The 14553-nt window shown below is 30.6% G+C and overlaps 1 protein-coding gene across 1 annotated transcript in view; it reads right to left on the reverse strand.

The window, feature by feature from the left end:
• The window catches only part of LOC145283586 (nucleoside hydrolase-like), a 50495-nt gene extending 38768 nt beyond the window's left edge, over positions 1–11727 (reverse strand). Inside the window, exon 1 of the mRNA XM_080132511.1 lies at positions 11623–11727. The gene's annotated coding sequence lies outside the window, so the exon portion shown is untranslated. The remainder of the gene's footprint in view (positions 1–11622) is intronic.
• Positions 11728–14553: the final 2826 nt, after the last annotated feature.

Below are 14553 nucleotides of genomic sequence, written 5' to 3' on the forward strand. Positions count from 1 at the left end.
TTTTGCATGTTGAGAAGAGGGACATGTAACTTTGAAAAGTCTTTGTAGATTTCCTGTTTGTTTGCGCAATGATTCTGAGGACTCCACCATCATTAGTGTGTTCAAGCGATCGAATTATAATTTGGATACGTTTAAAAACGAGTGACCGTTTAGGTGAAATGGCTCAGAGTGGTTGATTGGTGAATATATGAATTGAATCTCAATTGATTATAAATTTGTTCCAATAGATGACAATTGCCGCCGTTAGTCCGCATTTCGTTCAAAAAGTTATTCCGGTGATTGAAACGTTTTGCCATCAGTGGCAAAAATAGAAGCGCTTAGTCAAGTTTTTCATATATGTTTTGAAACTTTTAATGTTTTGCTGATATGCTATCATCGACCCCCCCCAAACACAACAACTCTTCCCCCCTGGTCAGAAACATCGCTCATGGAATGTGAGGACTAAAGATCATAATAAGGAAAGCGAGAGTCTTGCAAACTTCATTAGTAAATAAATGTTTTAGATAGTTAGATGGAATTCATATGATGTAAGTAAATAGCTAAAGAAAACAGCGTTTACAAAATGTTTACAAAATGTTTACAAAATGTCGGCGCGCCTTCATGCAGACATTTTTTTACGTAATGAAATCAATTGAATTTTACGAGTTAAATATTTTTCAATTTTTAAACTTTAAATTTTGACGATATTTTCAGGGTCAAGGTGAAATTTTATGTTCTTTCCAATAAACCAAATATAATATTTTAGACAAACGTTATTTTTAAATTCACCATTCCCATTTTGAAACGTCTATTAAAATTTTAATAATTGATTTATGTACCAAAGTATTATATATCACAAATTGAAGATAAAAGATCAATAAAAAATATTATAATTTAAAACAACAACAAAAAAAAATAGTTTTTTGGAAATTTACCTATAAAGTCCAAAGTCTAAAACCTTTTTTGTTTTTTAAAAACCATGTTGATTTTTTTAATGAAAGTTCATGTTATGCTTATTTTTTTATTTTTTTTACAGAGTGATCACCACTTATCAAGGCCCGGAAGCCACTCGGGGATAAGGGTTATTGCAAGTACATTACGTTAGTGAGGAGATTTGCTGAAGTGTTTACTTAAGGGGGCGGTTCATAAGGAATTTGTTAACATTGGACTTGAAGACATCCAAGTTGTAGTCCGGAGGGAAGCAGGCAGACGGAACAGAGTTCCACAGGCGTGCAGTTCTAAGAAAGAAGCTTTGTTCATGGAATACGCGTTTTGATTTAGGCACAGATATAGAGTGGGGAAATTTTTCACAGTGGATTCAGCTAGACGGGTGTTTCTCGTGAAAGATTGGGAGAGAGGTTGCAGGGTAGAGAAAAGGGCATCCCCAACTAAACCACAAAGTCTATTTTGTACTCTGCAGGATAGCTGTTTTTAGTTGTAGTCCGGAGGGAAGCAGGCAGACGGAACAGAGTTCCACAGGCGTGCAGTTCTAAGAAAGAAGCTTTGTTCATGGAATCCACGTTTTGATTTAGGCACAGATATAGAGTCGGGGAAATATCGTCATGTAAATACTGGACGCTGATGGCAAATTTTTCTATTCCATTCAATGTTTTCTTATTTTAGACATTTAAAAAAAATCAGTCGATAAAGAAGTATTAAAACATATCAATCAAAGACTCGTGTATTTTATTAAGAGAATTGGAAAAAGTCGGTAAACTGGGGTTTTTGTTTTAGGGGAAAAACTTATAAGTTAATGTGTGCTCTTTTTAACGACAGAGGACGAAAAATATTAATTTTGGTTAACACACGCAATAAAAAAGAGACATTACTTATGTCCCTTTGACGAATCCATATTTGATAAAATCATAGTAGCAAGAGAAGCTCTTTAAGCTTGACGCAAAACATGTTACGAAAATGCAATCTTCTACGACCCTTGTTTTAAAAAAATCCTTTTATTTAGAAAATACATGGAATTTAAAATATAAATATTGATAAATTCTGAACAATGAAGAATGGAACTAAACATTCAATAGTATTTTTTATAGGGAAGTGATTTTTTGGAATTTATATCAATTTTTTATAATCGACGTAAGTTAAATTCCGTTTTTTTTTCTTCAAATCTTTTTAAAGAAAACCGATTAAAAAAAAACAAATATTGCCTAATTTGCTATTAAACCTGTTGTTTTTTTTTTAATTTTGGTCTTTGCTCCTTTAATTGAAAAGAAATAGGGTTTTATTTACATTTTTGAAGTAGTTATACTCTTCGAAAAGATAGTAAGTTGAATTATTAGTTCTTATCACGTCATTTTTAATGGTCGTTCTGAAACACCTATAACTTCGCATATGTGAACTCATGCTCGCGTTCATACCATAAAACGTCTTTCTCACAATCCTGGTTTCTACTACCATAATCGACCCGTATGACTTCTATCTAAAACAGCATTTGCATTCCGAATTTTATATTTATTTATTTTAACTTTGGTTGAAGAAATTGAGTCACAATTTGTTCAAATTTAATTTAAATATCATTTGGGTAGACGATGGGGCATTCACGAAGAACAGTAATGGGCAAAGCTATATTCATTTCATTAACTCATATAATCTCATATCTCTCTTTTTTTCTACTCGCCCTCGTCTCTCTTATCCATTTTATCTCCGTTTAATTATTTACATCATTCCATTTCTCTTAAAATTACCCATTTTCTTACATTCTGTAAGTTACCTGTCGCCATCTAAAGCATTCATGTACCGATGAAGTGTACAAGTTTTAGGAGAATATACATCTCCATCTACTGTTAAAAACATTTTTCTTCTTTTTAAGTTTTACTTCCTGAATTGGTTACGAGTTGAATTTGTTTACTGCGAATTTAGGTTGCTTGTGAAATTACAAAAAAAAAAAAAACGTCTGATACTTTTTATTTCTTTTTAGACGTTTTATGACATCATATCAACTTGCATGGATGAGTTTGAAGAAAAACATTATAGCGTTTGTTTGAATGTTCGAATTGAATGCAATCCGTCATCCGTAATCAAGTTTTGTTCATTCCATTTATCTTTTTCGCCCGCAATAAAACCTTTAACCCTAAATCGATTGATAAGTGCTTACTAAAAAAAAAGTCACTTATCAGTAAAAATAAACAAACAAAGAAACAAACAAACAAACAAACAATAAAAAATAAACAAACAAAAAGTAAGAACAAAAACGACGAATAATATATATATATATATATATATATATATATATATATATATATATATATATATATATATATATATATAGTAAGTTTTAAGCTACACTGAATATTCCGCGTTTCATCCACTTTAGGATTCTTCAGGCTTATACGCGAATTCTGTGGTTGTTTGTCGTTTTTATATGCTCCTCGTCTATTGAAATTTTAGTTAGCCAATCAGCTTACTAGTATCCACCGCGCCCTTCCTATCAGCCAATGAGAATGCATTTATCGGACAAAGGCCTATTTGACCTCTGGTTGACCTGTTCCTTTGTGTGTGCTCTATTTAGCCTGGATATTTAGATTATTGATCCGTTTTAAATCTAGGTTAGTGTTTTTTATGTTAGTATATATATATATATATGTACACACGTATATATGCACATATATATATACATATATATACATATATGTGTGATCGTTTATGTATATTAATGTTTATTTAATTTATTTATTTGTTTATTTTCTATTGTTTTTGTTAGTTTTGAAACTATTTTGTATCGCTATCCTAGAGTAAATTTTATCTTGTGAACACAGTTGTTTGCTATTTTCCTTCTACAGTTTAATAGATGTTGGGGTTCTTTAAAGTACAGGATAGCAAATATTTCATGAAGGTATAATCTACATGGGTCATCTAGGTCCCTACACGTGGTAGCTTGTCTTATTATTTTCCATTCGACTACCGGCGAATGTCCACTTTCCTTGAGTTCCCAGTATTTATTCGCTAGTGTTGTCTTCATACGTTGTTTTTTTATTGTTGAATGTACTTTTGTGGTCATAGTATCGAGTTTTGAAGTCTAAGGAAGTCATACCTACGTAATATTTCTTGTTATTCGGTTTTTCTTTCGAAAAATATTTTGGCCTGGTAAACTACGCTTTTGGTTAGACATTTATTTTGAAGTGGGCAAAATGTGCGGTGTCTACAGTGTCTATCTTGTTCGTTATTAGTATTTTTTATTCATAGTATGGTTGTTCTTGCCCGGGATTGGTTTATTATTATTATTATTATTATTATTATTATTATTATTATTATTATTATTATTATTATTATTATTATTATTATTATTATTATTATTATTATTATTATTTTTGCTAGTGTTAGTTTTATTTTTGTCATGGTGTCTACTAGCTCTACCTACGTATTGAGCACTTTTGAAGTAAACACTTAAAGCTTACGCATAAATCTATACTTTCGTATATTAATTTTATGTGAGTAAATTAAGTAGTTATATATAAATATAAATATATATATATATATATATATATATATATATATATATATATATGATTAGTTTTTTTTTGGAAAAAGAATTCCAGCAAAGTGCTCAATTAAAAGGAAAATCCAAATTGTAAGAGCGTATTTATATTTTGTGTACAGAAAGTTGTTAGTTGAGACAGATCATTGGAACCGTCGGTTTCAGGCCCGATAATAAGGCCCGTTTAAGGTATCCTTATCAAGCTCTCTTCAGCCAAAAAAAAAAAATTGTAAATACAAATATGATTAGTCGGTAAACTTGGATTTTAATCGCAATTATATTATAGATTTTAAATTAATGTATTTTATAAAAAAAATTTTTGATTATATTTTATAAATTTAATTTATAATCTATTTCGAATTTAAAACTATAGAAAAATATAATAATGTTAATAAACTAGTGAAATCACTTATAATAGATAAATACTCACTTCCCCAAACCTTGAAAGATTTGGATTTTAAAAAATAATTTTTAAACGTATTTCGAAATTTTTAAACGTGATTCGATATAATTAAAAATATTTTTTTAAACTTTAAACGTATTTTTGGAAATTTTTAAACGTAATTCGATATAATTAAACGAATTTTTAAGTTTTAAACCGATACCAATACAGATTTTAAAGTTTTTTTATACACAAGAAAAGAGATTTTAAAATTAAATTGGGTTCAAATCAAAATCGATTTATATAAGGAAATTATTTTCGAAATAAGATCTTAAATTTAAATAATTCAAAGTTTAAAATTAGATATTACATCATCCGATAAAAAAGGGGGGATTTAACAAAACGAGATTTAAACGTGAATTCGCGAGGTATATATACTTCCCACTTCCGGTTATAAGATAGACGAATATTGGCTGAAGAGAGCTTGATAAGGATACCTTAAACGGGCCTTATTATCGGGCTTGAAACCGACGGTACCAATGATCTGTCTCAACTAACAACTTTCTGTACGCAATATATATATATATATATATATATATATATATATATATATATATATATATATATATATATATATACTAGCAATCGGTGCCCGGCGTTGCCCAGGTGTTTTGAAGTGTATGCTGAGGAAAAAAAAAGGTCAATTTTTTAAACTTTGACCCCTATTATAACCTCTTAACATTTATTGTTTAGGGATCAAGTAAAGTTAATAAGTTAGATCCATGTCCAAGGAATCTATATATAAAATATCACGTGTTTAGACCCTAAATTGTAGGAGGAGTTTGGTAGAGTTCTCAAAGGTCAAATTGTTGAATATTGACCACTTAATCGCCAAATTTCTGTCGAAAACCTATCACATCGATTTTCCCAAATCTCAGTACCCTGTATATCAAATTTCGAATCTGTAGGCTTAAAATTGACAGAGTTTTAGCGTAGGGAAATGCACACAGACGCACAGACACACACGGACACTATCACTTTTACATATATATAAACATAAACATCATATATATAAGGATAATAGTACGCCATATATATAACAAAATACCATTATTTACTGAAGTGAAAGGAAAACCCGGGGGAACTTTACCCAAAAATAAATCTATATTTTTTTGTGTGTATTGATAGTCTGGTACTTATACAGTTTAGTGACGACATTAAAAAATGGAAATATTGAAAAAATTTTTTATTGTACGTAACTGTTATAGACTGAAGTTCTCCGAAAAAAAAATTTCACTTCATTTGATCAAGTAGTTTTTTTTTACAGCGAAAAACAATGATTTATCACGGCTACGTCAACGTGGCCATTTTGGAAATGTTATTGCAGGCCCAGGAATTCCCCAAGGGCAGGTAACTGCCGTACATAGCAGAATACCTCCATTTTAGGCCAATCTAGCCCTTTTTTCCCCCACCAGAATGAGATTTTTTTTTTTTTTTTGCGAAGACAAATGCCATTTTTGGGGTGTTTTTTTTTTTTTTTTTAAAATTTGTAACAGAAGTAAATAAACGAAGTTTCGAAGTTATCCATGCGTATCCAACTGCGCATGTTTCGAAAATAATCTCGTATAAAAATTCTTCAATTCTTTGCATTCTTCAATTTCTTTGCATATTCAATAGTATTCTTATTAAAAAAAAAAAACGCAAAAAATTGCAGATTTAAAAAAAAAAAGAAAAAAAAACGTAAAAAAATTGCAGATGTGTTGTGCGCATCTCAATATGGCGAGAAAAAAAAGGCTAGATTGCGAAATTTGGCCTAAAATGGAGGTATTCTGCTAGGTACATTTCCAAAATGACGTCGTTGTGATAAATAATTGTTTTTCGCTGTAAAAACAAAACTACTTGATCAAATGAAGTGAAATTTTTTTCGGAGAACTTCAGTCTATAACAGTTACGTACAATAAAATTTTTTTTCAATATTTCCATTTTTTAATGTCGTCACTAAACTGTATAAGTACCGATAGTCTTATCAACACCCCTTTTTTCTATTTATTTAAAAAGAAAATACAACTTTGTTATTTATGAGTCGTGGAATTGCATTCATCTACAAAGGATCTAGCTAATGTGCATATTTTTTATCGTTTTTAATTAATTCCCTATTAGTTTTTTTTCGGTTCTCTTATACGATGATCATCTTTATTTAACTATTACGTGTAATTATATTCATACAGATATTCTATATGATTTATATTTGCGTAATATTTGCGTAGAAATGAAGAAAATCAAATTTACTGTGTATTTATCGTGTTGCCATAACAACGTGACGTAGCCAAGGACGGTAGTGGACGTGAGTGTGTGTGCGTGTGTGCGCGTGTTTTCGTGCTGTATTGTTTCGTATCTTATCAACTTCTTCGAATCTATGTGTACAGTAATACAAACCCGTTTTTCGAGCTGAATAAATGTGTTACATTGAATAAAAACACGAAAAATATATCCAGTTTGGTAGAAAAGTAACTTATCTTGCCTTTGATAACATTTATTTGTTATATATTTGTTTTTTGACAACTTTTTCGAATCTATGTGTACAGTAATACAAACCCGAAATGAAAAGACCACGAGTGAACGCGCGTTTTACATAAAAATAAGTATTTTTAAATTTTATCTTTCTAGCTTTAAAAAAAAGTTTTAAAATTTTATCAGCCGGCATAATTTATTTTTAAATATTGAAAAATTTCAGGAAAATTAATTTTTGCTAGATTTTCGTGTTTTCGTGTTGTGTACGTGTCTGCGGCTAGCACCAGAATGGCGGCCGTGATGTCGTAGGTTTGATTGTAAGATTGTGTAAGTTTCGTATTTTTTTTAATTTGTAAATAACAAGTTAGAAAAAAAATTAAACCCTTCCAAGATGGACAACAAATAAAGCCATAATATTTTATGGTAAAGTTAAGAGCCTACGAACCATAGTTTTTTAGGAGATGTGATTATTGGATTAACCAATCAGAAATCGTCTGTGGCACACACATCTCTGTTTTTATAGATATATAGATAGATAGATAGATAGAAGATATATATATTCCTCTCCCGTCGCGGTTAATCACCTGATCAAGTCCAGAGGACGAGTTAGCCGAAATGTGGTATAACAGCAACTATGAAGATGAGAATAACAGTCCGTTAAAGAATGAATACACACACAAAAACAAAACGAATAAGTTTATTTAAAAGAAAAACAACATGACTCAAAATTTGTTTCCTAAGTTTTTCTGTTTACTAGTTTTTTAAAAGAACTAGAAGAGAGACCCGGCGTTGCCCAGGATTGAATGATGACCAACGAATGTTTCACACTCCCATGTTCTTATTGTCGTCGAAATCGGTGAAATCGCTCATTTTTTCGAACAAATTTTCAATCAAATCGATTAATTGTCGGCTGTAGTTCGGAACCTACTGCGAGGAAACTTCACATGCCTCCCTGACCTTACTTAGTCCACAATACATTCTTGTTTACATTGCACTGTAAAGAACCTTCCATTGATTTTATAAACTTATTTTTTTTCATATATAATGGCTTGAATTAAAGTTTTAAATGCAAAAGTTAAGTATCATGCTTCAATTGTGCTCTAAATAGAAACATTCATTTTGAACGCGCCCTGTCATATTAAAGAACCTACTGTTGAATTTATATGTTGGGCCATTTGGCTTGTGTGGCAATAAAACTTGTCAAATGTACTTATGATGTTAGACTATGTAAGAAGTTAACTTTGGTCAAAAGCGTCTGATCTTACTTTCATTGGATTATTTCGATTATCGATTATAGATACTTATCGAAGACATTCCGATACAAACCCTATCTAAGAATACTGCCAGGCACATAAAGTACCTTCGTGTGAAATTTCATAAAAATCGGCCAGCCGTTTTCGGGTCCATAGGGAACGAACACAGCGAACACAGACACAAACACAGACGAACACAGACACAAAGACACAGAACAAAGACACAAACACAGAACACAGAAACACAGAAACACAGAACACAGAACACAGAACACAGAACACAACACAGACACAAACACAGAAACACAGAACACAGAAACACAGAACAAAGACAAAAACACAGAACAAAGACACAAACACAGAACGAACGCAGCCACAAAGTTTCTTTTTATATAATAGTAGGAAGGATATATAAATTACCATTCGCTGTTAAAAACATTTTTCTCATTCTATTTATGTTATACGTCCTGAATTACTTTACTTCTAAAAGAATATGGACGCTTTTCGGAAAATTTTATGTGTAGTTTCCACAAGTTCCTATCTATCTATCTATCTATCTATCTATCTATCTATCTATCTATCTATCTATCTATCTATCTACTTATATACAAAATGCACTATATGTGTGTGTGTGAATTCGTTCTCGGTGGATTCCGAAACGGCTGGGCCGATATTTTGAAATTTCACACAAATATACTTTATGTGTCTAGGAGTGTTCTTAGATATGTTTTGTGTCTGAATGCTTCCGATAAGTATCAAAATCGATAATCGAAAACATCACATTAGAAAGGAACAATCCGATTTAGACTTAAGTTAGCATCACAAGCGCTTTAAAAAGTTTTATCACAGTATAACAGTACAAACAGAAGGGCCCGGAGTATAAATGAACAGTAGGTTCTTTGATAAGACAAGGACGCATGTGATATGAATTTTAGAGCACAACTGAATGATGATACTTGATTATATATATATATATATATATATATATATATATATATATATATATATATATTAAAGTAATTCAATGAATTTCAAAAAACTCATTGAAATGAAATGAAGTGGTTGAGTTTCATATCAAAGAATTTTTATTATTCTAAGCAAGGCAAAGAATGCTTTAGAAAATTAATCTCCTTAACCTATAGCGTTTCGATGTCTACCATCTCATCAGAGGAGAGAAAATATTAGCAAATACTTATAAAGCTATGCACCCTATTTGCTAAAGTCAGTGAGACATGGAAAGTCAAAGTCAAAATAATAAATTTATCAGAAATCCTGTAGCAGGAGGATTTGCAGAAAAAGGATATGAAAGTTTTTTTTAGATCCAGCTTGCTTGGTAAAATTCATGTTATGCGTTCTTTACATCCATTTGGTAATAAGGTCCAAGTTATATATTAGGTAATCCGCATAGCTGTGTAGATATCCGAATTATACAAGCACTTGCCAGATTCGGATATCTACACAGCTATGCGGATTACCCAATATATTACTTGGACCTTATTACCAAACGGATGTAAAGAACGCATAACATGGATTTTACCAAGCATTCACTTCTACACTAATAAAATTATCATTATGAATTCCGAAAAAAAATGCTTTTCGTAAGGAGTCTGATAGTGGGTTCTATTGAGTGCTTTGAAAAGAGGTTACAATGGACCCTTCGTGAAAATTTAAACAACTTCAAAGTTTGTGAATTATAACAATGCGTAAGAGACATCCAATTATAAATATTACCAAATTTCAATTTCTTTGGTGCGGTTAAAAATAATTTAAAGCCATAATATAGACACAAACTATTTGAAAATACAAATATATCAGCTTAAGGTTAAATTTGCTTTATCGTCATTAGCCAACAATGAAACAATGTTCCCTTTATTTCAATTTGTTTAGATTTCTTATGTTTAAGTCTTAAATTTGTGACATTTTATAAAATCTAAATCCAAAGTAAAATAAAGATTCCAGACAGTTTTAATGACATCATGTATTGATTTTAAGCTTCATAAGAGGACATAAACGAGGAGCAAAACCGTTCGGTTTTAGGAATAACTTTTACCTAAGGATGGATATTTTCTTAATAAATTTATAAAGATACAATATTAAAAATGGTGACAGCTATTTTGGACATAGTCATAATTCTTGGCTTTCAGACCAAGATCAAAGTGCAGTATATGTTCTGATGCTACGCTTCAAGTTTTTGTTCTCGGTTTGTGGAGGAGGAATCCTTTAAGACGGAGACAATTTTTAATTTTTGTTCCTTTTATTCATATTAAATACGACTGTGGTGTCTAACTCTGCCCTCGTGGAGAGGCAAAGTAAATAGAAACTATTTTGAACATGGTCGAATGATCCGAAAGAGACGATAAAATAAGTTTAAAAACGTTAATATGTATGCATCGTTACGCACCTAAATTTATTTAAGATGGAATCTAACGTCGCTGTGCATAAAATACAATGTAAGCATTTTCAATTTCGAACCTGAAAACAGAACGTTCAATTCCACTTGTAAAAATGCTAATAAAATGGTATGCATTGAAGTCATTAGGCTATAAAATATGTTAAATTTTTTTACATATGTTAAAATGTTTAAAATTATGTTTTTATAAGAAAATATCTGAAACTTAAAAATGTTAAAATTCATTAAAATGTGTAAAACATAATATATAATATTAAAATAATAATATAGTGATAGAAAAAATATAAATATAAAAATATATTAAATTTAGTTAAAATAACTAAACATTGTGCAAATATGTTTATATTTCGGTAAAATTTGTAAAAAGTATAAAATATCTCAAAAAATTAATATTTGTTTTAATATTTGTTAACACATTTATTGTTGTTAACTAATTTATTGTTAAAATAATATGCGTAAAAATGTGTCGAAATGTCAAAAAATTAACCTTATTAAAATATGTGGATATTTTTAAAAATACGTTTGCTCGTTAAAGGGTATTTGTAAAGATATTGATGTATTAAATTAGAAAATTATTTTTTTAATAGAGTTTTTTATATACCTTGTTATTTGTAGACTCGTCTGATGAATATGTTTTGTGCTTTGTTTCAGGTTGATATCTGGTTCGCAGGTCGATTATCAGTTGCAATCAATTTGATAAATGCTCTTATCACTTCTATGTTTTTGGTTCATATATATATATATATATATATATATATATATATATAGATATAGATATATATATATACATATATAACTACTTCGTTTAGTCACATAAATAAATATACGAAAGTATAAATTTATGCGTAAGCTTTAAGTATTTAGTTCAACAGTGCTCAATACGTATGTAGAGCTAGGTAGTATAAGTGAAAGTGTCTGTGTGTATGTGTACATTTCCCTACGCAATAACTCTGTCAATTTTAAGTCTACAGACTCGAAATTCGATATACAGTGTACTGAGATTTGGGAAAATCTATGTGATTGGTTTACGGGCAGAAATTTTGCGATTAAGGGGCCAAAGTTCAACGATTTGACCTTGGAGAACTCTACATGGGTGCCCGGTGTTGCCCGGTGTTGCCCGGGTGTTTTGAGGTGTATGCTGAGCCAAAAAAAAAAAAGGTCAATTTTTTAAACTTTGACCCCTATTATGACCCCTTAAAATTTATTGTTTAGGGCTCAAATCAAGTTATTAAGTTAGATCCATTTCCAAGGAATCTATATCTAAAATTTCAAGTGTTTAGACCTATAATTTTGGATCTAACTTAATAACTTGATTTGAGTCCCAAACAATAAATTTTAAGGGGTCATAATAGGGGCCAAAGTTTTTTTTTTTGCTCAGCATATACCTCAAAACAGCCGGGCAACGCCGGGCAACGCCGGGCACCCATGCTAGTATATATATAAAATAACATGATTTTATTTTAGACACAGGTTAACTCTCTCACACTATAGAACTCACCATATATATGTATATATATATATATATGCATGTATGTATGCATGGATATATATATATATATATATATATGTGTGTGTGTGTGTGTGTGTGTGTGTGTGTGTGTGTGTGTGTGTGTGATGGAACGATTCCATATTTTTTCCTCGGACCGATACAACTACCAATTCCGATTCTGTAAGAATTTATAATTATTTTACTAGAGATTTAATGCTTAAGAATTCAAATGACTGTAAACATAGCGTTTAATATCTGCATATATTTTTTGCAAAACGGAAAAATATACCTGGTAGGAGGCGTATATTATGCCTTCTTTTTAATTGATTGAAAATTGTAAGACAAAATGTTTTTTTTTTCACCCATTTAAAAAAAAAACAATTTGCATTTGTTTGTCGTTAATGCGATTTGAGTTAATGCGGTTTGTATGCAAAATAAGAAAACAATGTTAGGACAACATAGTTAATAAAGCTCGTCCCATGTCAAGAATTTGTTTATGCATAATAATGTCGCTATTTAGAAAACCATTTTTAATATTGGGAAGGGTCTCTATTAAGTATTCTCTAGTTTTCCTCTATGAGAAAATGTTCACGTTTTTCTCGAAATTAGATTGATTTGCGTAAAAAGAAAAACAAGATCAGATCGTTTGCTAACTTGTGTGAAAGCTCCATGTGAGCCGACAATAATAATAATAATAATAATAATAATAATAATAATAATAATAATAATAATAATAAACAATCACTTTAGAATTTCAAGCAAGAAAAGCAGATTTAACGGAAATTAGTAATCAAATGCCCGAATCTCAATCTTGTTTTTTTTGGGGGGGGGGGTTGGGGGGTAGGTTGAAATGTCGATACTGCAACAGAGAGATAAAACTTTCAGGTCATGAATGCATAAGTTCAGTCATCATAACAATGCAAGTTGCAATCCCCTATGATCATTGAAACCAAAGCAGCAAGTTTTAGTCTTCCCTCCATCAAGACCAGAAGTTATGGGGAAATATCAGATATTTTGTAATTCATATGCAAAACTAGGAAAACAAATGACTATGATTGAAACATTTTATGGCTGTAAAATTTGCCAAAAATAGGCTCTGGGTGGCAGATGATCCCCTTAATGTGCGACCTTAAGGGCAAATGTAACATATTCCACTAAACAATTGAGGTCATTAGCTTTCCTACGAGCGTTTATTTATTAAATTCTGATCAATAGTCGCTGAGATTTGGAACTTAAAAAATTGCCAAAAAGGTGGCATATCTATCTATGTATATATATGGATATATCTATACTCGTAGCCAAACTGAATATTGAAATGCTCATATCTTTGGTTTTATGGGACGGAACTACATGAGAATTTATAAGCTTTTTGAAAATTATAACACTATTCTAGGATTAAAATTTTATGACAATTTGTGAAAAAAAACTTTATTTTCAAACCAATAAAATACGCCCAAATTTTACTACATGTGTATATATAGTATCCTGACAAGCACCTTCAGTTTTGCTGCTTCGATTGTCTTCCCTGTGGCCTTCCCAGGCCACTAATATCTATTATGTTTTAATTTAAATTTTATATTCGAATACATATATATACAACACAAAGTTCATTTAAGTAGCTCAATGGTGCAATACTAGAGCTATGTATAAATACGTTTAATATTTTATCGCTTTATTTTTCATTCCTGTTTGTCCAAAAACGTCAGTAGCTTATAAACTGAACCTTTTTCGGCAAATATAAATAAATGTCATTTTACAGTAAAGCATAAAGCGGTATAATATTAAGAATACATACACACACACATACACACATATATATATACATACATACATACATATATATATATATATATATATATATATATATATATATATATATATATATATATATATATAGGACAGTCCGTCGATTTCGACGATGACGCGCAGGTCGGTTAGTGTCCGTGTCGAAGGTGCGATGGAGTCTGATTGGAGCTTTGAAATCCCGGTCGTTGATGTGACACCTGATGGCAGGAAAATCGGGTAGTGGCGCCCGTAGTCGTG

This window comes from Euprymna scolopes, chromosome 8 (genome assembly GCF_053919585.1).
Source record: "Euprymna scolopes isolate OS-2025 chromosome 8, ASM5391958v1, whole genome shotgun sequence".
Taxonomy (NCBI): domain Eukaryota; kingdom Metazoa; phylum Mollusca; class Cephalopoda; order Sepiida; family Sepiolidae; genus Euprymna; species Euprymna scolopes.